Raw genomic sequence first — 7,788 nt, 5'->3', positions numbered from 1 at the left:
GAATCCTGGTGGAAGGACAGTAAAAAAAACAAAAACAACAGACAATTTGTGAGTCCACATGGAACTCACACACGTAAAGACAACAGAGATACTGAGTCTACATCAGCTTATGTCTCAGTGCTGGATGACTAAATCTACCAGTTTGATTGATGTGTCATTTTTAATGGATACAAGGCTTGTTGCCACTTGCTTTGAAATAATGTTTCAGTGCTATGAATAAAATGATTCTGTTTTATATAATAATTGTCTCTACTTGATTTCTTGTTTTCGGTAATGTCCGGTGAAAATTTTGAGGTGTCCTGCTTAAAATTTAGAATATTTCTACCCTTGGAGAATTAACTTAAAACATTAGTATTTCTAAAAGGATATTAAATATCTTTATCAGCAAAATGTCAATCTGTAAACAGTGTGAACCAACCAAGTAAAGACATCTTGGTAGCTTAAGCGAGGTATAACAATATCAATTTTGTGGGATATTGAATGAAGATTTAAAGGGATGCTGAGTACTTATCTGAGACAATACCTGATTTTGTCAGCAGAATATTTTGTGGTATCTACTTTATTACTCCTTGATATCCTGAACTTTGAAGTATTTTAAATGGCAAAGTGTGGCTGCCAGACTTCATCCAAGAAAAACATAACACACCAGTTTCTTGAGTAAGATTGAAAGTGTAATTGTGACTCCTTCCTGAGATGAATAATCTATTATTTGTTGCAGTTCTGACTGGATTTCTTTCTTGAACAAATTTGCATGAACAGTATCTGGTGTTCTGCTGTATAAGGGAAACATCCAGATCAAGAATTTGAGGTTGAAATTTTCTGCACATACAGGGAAGCAAAGAGCTTTTGGCCCTATAGGTGAATATTGTCTTGACTAAGCTGAAAATGTTTACCAAATCAGACAAGGGATGAAGATAAATATTTATGATGAATAATGATCATCCAAAGGCATGGATCTGTAAAGTAAAAAATATTTCTTATTTCCAAGAGATTCTGTGGATAAGAAATAAAATTTTATTTGGATTTAGAAATACTATGTAATTTACTACTATACGTGAACTAGAGTAACATTACCTTCTTTAGAACATCATAACTCCATGATGTGAAGAAGGTGATGTTAACTAGTTGTGTTTACCCTAGTTTACAACTGCTAAATTATGGATGGCTACCATACATAACTCTCGAGAGCAGCTTTACACAAAATTGGGAACAAAAACATTTCCTCATGAACCTCCAGTAGACTAACAATGAAGTCTCATCAGAGGATGAAGTATAGAAGTACTACTTACTAAATAAGCATGACATGTACAGACGTCACAAATGTTCATATGTGAGAAAGAAAAGCAAGTATCATCTGTGGATCAAGCATTGTGAAAAGGAACATCAAATGTAAACTTCATGAACAGTGTCAAAGATCTCTGCTACATATTCTATTCCTGAAACTAAATTTGTAAATACTAAAAAACAAAATGCAGAGACTCAGCTGTTGTTATGAGTAACACATCTGTGTGTTCTATAATAGTTACACAAACTGTAAATTTGCATTTGTTTATATTTCAAAAAATAAATGCAAGGATCCTAACATACTTTCAATCTACTGCCCACTTCCTTTGAGAAGCTGTCTCTGAAAAATCTTAGGATGGCTAACACTAGTCTTGTTTGTTTCCTTGAATCAAACAACCTCTAACCCACCCAATGTGGATTTTGATGACAGAGTTTCACTGTGGACCACCTGATTTGACTTGAAACTTCAATCAAGGAAGCCTTTTTCAAGACACATCTTGTTTCTGTTGTTGTTGTTCTTTTACCTTGAGAAAGCTTGTGATACCACGTGGAGATATAGCACTTTGTGAGACTTCCACTCATATAGGTTTTGTGGCTATTTGAAACACATTACGTTTCCAATACCTAATCACCCATTGATAAAAAAAATGGAAATATAACTTTTTTCCAAAACTCAGTCTAATTACCTACTGATAAATAAAATAGAAATAGTAGAAATATAATACTTTAGTTAATAGCTAATCACTTGTGATTTATTAATCAACTATAACAAATATCACATTTGTGTCGTATTATATTAATCTACTGATATCAATCGTGTATATTTAAATTTTAATATTCACAAGAATGCAAAATCAGCAATACACACAATTTCATTTTCAACGACAGTTCGTTTGTTTGTAGTTAAGCACAAAGTGTTAAAGGGCTGTCAATGTCCTTCCCACCACAGGTATTTGAATCTGCTTTCTAGCATTGTAAATCCGCAGATATAACGCCTTGCCCCAAGAAAATTTTAGCAAAAGCAAATGAATAAGTTAAAGAAAAATCTTTATTCTCGATCACGTGTATTTTTTATAGCAAAGACCCTTCAGGTTATCTGCTGTGTCCTCTGAAGGGAGTTAGTCTTCTACAATTTCAATTACAGTTAACCAAAACTGGAAAGAATAATGACTGTAATCAGTGAAAGCTTGCAGAGCTCAATGTTTTACTGTCTGAAAGTTTCTTCCATGAAATTATTTTATAAGATGAATTTAATAACTTGTTTGTATCAAATTATAATTATATAATGTAGACATTACTATAGAAAAGTGTTGAGAAAAAGTCTGTCAAAAATTAGATTTCAGGCTACTTTTAAAAAATAATGGTTTGGTTTGAATTTTGCACAAAGCTACACGAGGGCTATCTGTGCAAGCCGTCCCTAATTTAGCAGTGTAAGACTAGAGGGAAGGCAGCTAGTCATCAACACCCATCGTCAACTGTTGGGCTACTCTTTTACCAACGAATAGTGAGATTGATCCTCACATTATAACGTCCCTACCACTGAAAAGGCGAGCATGTTTGGCGTAACGAGGATACAAACCCGCGACTCTCAGATAACGAGTCGAGTGCCTTAATCACCTGGCCAATAATAATGGAAGGTAAATCACAGGTGAAACATTAAAAGTTTATTCTCCTGCATATTTAGTATAACAGAAACTCAGTGGAAGTGCTTGAGTTCAGCACAGTTAATATTTTCTATGTCTACCATTTGCACTAATAATTGCAGACAGTCTGTAAGGCATTTCTGCAACAAGTTTAATCAAACTGTCCTTTGGGACTTTACTCCAAATCCCTCTCATACACTCCATAAATTTTCTTCAGAATTAACTTTTGATTTGTCAAGTTTTTGATCTATAAAATTCCAAATTTGTTCAACTGGGCTGAGATCAGAGCTCTTTGGGGACCATCACTCCAACAGTTTCTTTGTTAGCTAAGTAATTTTTGCTTAGGTTGGATGAGTGTTTGAAATCATTAACTTCTTGACAGTACAATCCAGTAATATGCAAACCACTGGGTATACTTTGACAGATCAGTATCTGATGGTAGTTGCACTGGTCCATTGTTTCAGCTATTTTACAAATATCTTTTATCACCTCAGCACAAAAACACCACCAAACAATCACACTGGTTCCCCCCGTACATCATGGTAGATGCTCTATATTGAGGTAAATATATTTCACTTTTTTTTTCTTCTGCTGGATGTATAACCTATGTTATGAACCAAATATTGCAGACTTTAACTCAACTGTCCATAACACCCCTTTCAAATCATCAACAGTACAGTTTACGTAATTCTTAGCAAATTTCAGTATCTTGACAATACTTGAAAATAAGGTAAAGGTTTTCTTAACTGCTACATAACCAAATACTCCATTCTCATTTAGTCTCCTTGATACTGTAGATCTGGTCACTTTTCTGTTATTTGGTACATGGTCGTTTATCTCATAGTTTGAGATCAACAGAAGTCTTCCTTCTGCTTCAAAGACTGCATAAACAAAGATATTAAAAAAACATTGGTATCATTTAATTTAGGTGTTCTACTTTTCCTTTCCTATTTTCAAATTTACACATCTCAGTCTCTTGATCTATGATGTACTTGACAGTGTTTGGGAAGCATTTCAAGTCAGCAACAATTTGTCAGAGTCCAACAAACATCTTGTAAAGCTTTTACATAATTTCTCTGCTCCACTAACTATGTTCTGTGCTTTTTTGGAAAGTGTAATATTGTTGTGTATGCTGGTGGGTGTGGCAAGAGGTGTCTGATTTTCTATCTGATAGCTCTGTAACTAAACAAGATACAAAGCTATAAATATTTTGTTTCAGTGATGATGGTAATATAGTGAGTAATATATGTTAAATTTTGTACTTATAGTTATAAATAAATTTGAAAAGGGGACAGTCTATAATAAAAACTATCATATTTGTCACAGTAGGAGAAATTTGGGATTTTAAAGAATATTGCTTTATAAAAGTAAGAAACTAAAACTTATACTATTGTAAAATATAGATTTTTAGCTACAATTTTATGCTATACTAATTAGTAGAACGTAAAAAATAGTTTAATTAAATCCTGAATGCAAATCACTAAAATCCTCATGACACATGCAGTAAAGGATGTATGTGGACACAGCTAAATTGTGTATCATTCTCTACATGAGCAAGAACCTAATGAGGTGTTCACTTGAACTTAAAGAGTTAATAAAAACTGCAATCATATCAATTGTCATGAAACTATAAACCTGTTAAAATTATATATTTTGATTATTTCAATACTTAAAAAATTGAATTATAAATATATATATATGTTTGTTTGTTATTAAGTACAGAGCTAGATAATGGTATATTTTGTGTGTTGAGTTTTAGCTTCATTATTTATTTTTGACTTCAAGATTTTAAGCTTTGGCAATTTGAGAGAGGGAGCTCACAAATCAAGGATCTCAAATTTGATTCCAATTAACATCAAAATTGCTCACTATTTGTTTGATATGACAAAACTACAAAGGCTATCTCTGTTGCTGCCACTCATTTTGAGTTACTGACTGGAGGAAAGACAGACAGCTAGCAACACACACTGCCAACTTTTCTGGTTTTACTTATACATACCATGATTTGAGAACACTGTATTAATCAGTTAATGAAGCAAGTCCAGTCTGATTAAAGTATTCATCTTTTCACTTCAGGTTCATGCTTTATATAGCTTACAACATATCTGTATTCCTTCAGCACATATGAATATCTCAACAACAGGATTTCAATGTGAATCTCATAACTCAATGACAAAACATTATTGATCATAATTACAGAAGTGACTGGCTATAATGAGCAATTTGCAATTCCTATAACGTGAAGCATAATTATAATTAATTATACTTATCATACAACAGCAGTATTATACCTTTTGTACTTTTTAATACTAAAATTCCTTATCTAGACCCTCTAGTGATTTTCAGGAATTAGAAAAGTGTATATCAAAAATATTTCAACAACAACAAAAAATTAAGTTTAAGAATATTCATTTCTGTAACATCTATAGTAAAAACAACGTAATAAATATTCAATATATAAATATGTAATACACTGTCAACAAATGATGTTTCATGCAATGAGTTGATGAAAACACAAATATTTATTTATAAAAACAATACATAACCTGCATAATTTCTTCTTAAAGAATTTACAAGAATATTACTTTACATGAATAAGACAGAGCAATTTCAGTAAAAACTTGAAAGAACTAATTTTTTTTTTGATACAATAATTCATGATGAACAACGAAGACAACATTTTTTATTGCCATGTTCTTGACATTCACAGCTTTCAGTACGCATTTGTCGTAAGGCCTAGAACAAGAAGAATAAAAATAATGTCACTGTCATGTGTTAAAGATTAAGGTTCAAAGTTCACCCTGAAATAATTATGGGTAGAAAAAGAAGGAAAGTAAGTAGTTATTATGAGAAAACATTATCCAACAGTAATGTATTATCTAATGCAGGGGTTCACAACCTATTGGCACTCGCGACATGAAAATGTAATTGATGAAATAAAATAAATGTTATCCCAAGCTACTTCTAACAATGCTACGCTGACTCCTGGGGGCCGCGACCCACCGGTTGGGAACCCTGATTTAATGGTTGAGATAACCTTGTTAAAGAATGCCTGAGATCTTAACATTCAACACGTCGAGAGTTAGGGCATAATTAACATACTAGAAGAGTAAAATGAAACCAAAATATATTTAATAAACGAGTGTAATCTATAATGAAATAGATAACACATGCATATAGTTGTTATAAATTATCACATACCTAGACTTTACACATGTAAAAATACAGACACAATAAGTTACTCAAAGAAATGCAGCTCTGTTTAATCAAGTGATATAACTGAACAATGGAATGTAAGCATTCACATGGATACAAGTTACTTATATGCATTAATATTTCTACATATATCATATATAATAAGGCTTAGAAACAGCAAAGTTGTAAAAGTATAAAATAGAGACACTATTAAACTTGTGGTAAGAAATCTCAATCATGAAGTTATCCTTGGTCTATAGACAGCATTAACTGATTCATGCACATCTATCAAAAATCATCTAAGAGGAACAGTCCAGTCCTTATTTAGCAGTAATTCTTGGGATTACCAATAACTTTCATTGAGTTCATATGCATATCAGAATCCAAAACTTCTAAATCACTAAATTATATAAATGCTAGAGTAAAATTATAGTGAGTCAAACACTGCCAGTCATCATAGCCATGTAATTCTTCCTGCCAACCAAATCTCTGCTTCCCAGTAAGCATTTTCTTTTACTTGGTTTTATTTTCTTACAATGATTTTGTTAATCTTTTATTAAAAAATGTTTCAAGTAATGAGAACCAGCAGATGCTTAAAAGTATAAGGTTACTAAAACAAAGTAGATAAGGAAGGGTCTGAATATATATTTCATTTATTATTTAAACCTTCACCTCTGTCTCATTTCCTTATTACTGTATAAATCTTCTGGAGTTGGTGATTCATACACTTATCACAGACTGCATATCCAGTGATTTAAGTACTACTTGTAACATGGTAATTGCCTCACAATAATGTCTGTTACAATCCTACTAATAACACTGCACAACAAAGTTTTTGCTTCTTGAACACTGTTGGGTGTTGATCAAAAAAAATCACATCCAAATTTGCCCATCATGTACAGTTTCATCGAAATCTTCAGTTTTGCTACAATGGAAAAATGATATCTGGGCAACTGGAATCCATCAATGCTTGCTGACTACTGTTGGACACTGCAACGTGATGCACCGGGACATTGAATACAAACGAAAATCAGGAGCAAAACACTTCTAATTATGTTAAACTTATTAGCATATTAGAAACATAAATGCAATTAAATACGTTATTGCCAGTAAACAGTTAACTGACTATTTCTCAGAGTTCCAATGTGATGAAGCAAAATCAAAACTATATCTATGCATATCCACCAGGTACCTGCCACAATCAGCAACAACTTTTTGGAAAGCAAAACTTTTCAAAAAAATAGTTGTGCAGTGTAATTAATGTAACTTTAATAAATTAACAGAGAATTTATCTTGTTGGTATTGTTTAGCTATAAACAAAATCCAATATGGAATCATATACTAGTGATAAAACTGCTCAATGTGTTATAAAAAAGAAGATAAGAAATTAGAAAATTTGAATTTAACTTAAAGATGCACCTTATGTACATAAGGACTAAACAGCTAAGTCAAACACTTCCTATAACTCAAGTTCTGCTACTCACAATTTCAAGTTATCCACCCTCACAACCTGAAATACTAATTATTAGGCCATACAAAAGAGGTAATACTTATGCAGATATTTAAAAAACGAAATTTTCAAGTGTACATACATTAAGAATTAGATGACAGAAATCATCAATCCTTAGTAACAGAGTCAAAAACAGTTACTCAGAACTTTTGAACA

At 32.2% G+C, this 7,788-nt stretch overlaps 1 long non-coding RNA gene across 1 annotated transcript; it reads right to left on the bottom strand.

Annotated features, from left to right (window-relative positions):
* Window positions 1–5,430: 5,430 nt before the first annotated feature.
* On the bottom strand, window positions 5,431–7,767 carry LOC143247030 (uncharacterized). Its single transcript, XR_013026318.1, has 2 exons — window positions 6,795–7,767; window positions 5,431–5,663 (listed from the first exon to the last, which is right to left on the bottom strand). It is a non-coding gene; the product is annotated as an uncharacterized LOC143247030 (long non-coding RNA).
* Window positions 7,768–7,788: the final 21 nt, after the last annotated feature.

The sequence above is a fragment of the Tachypleus tridentatus genome, chromosome 3 (assembly GCF_004210375.1).
Source record: "Tachypleus tridentatus isolate NWPU-2018 chromosome 3, ASM421037v1, whole genome shotgun sequence".
Lineage (NCBI taxonomy): Eukaryota > Metazoa > Arthropoda > Merostomata > Xiphosura > Limulidae > Tachypleus > Tachypleus tridentatus.
The sequence above is the reverse complement of the archived record's forward strand: the minus strand, read 5'-3'. Positions and strand labels throughout refer to the sequence as shown.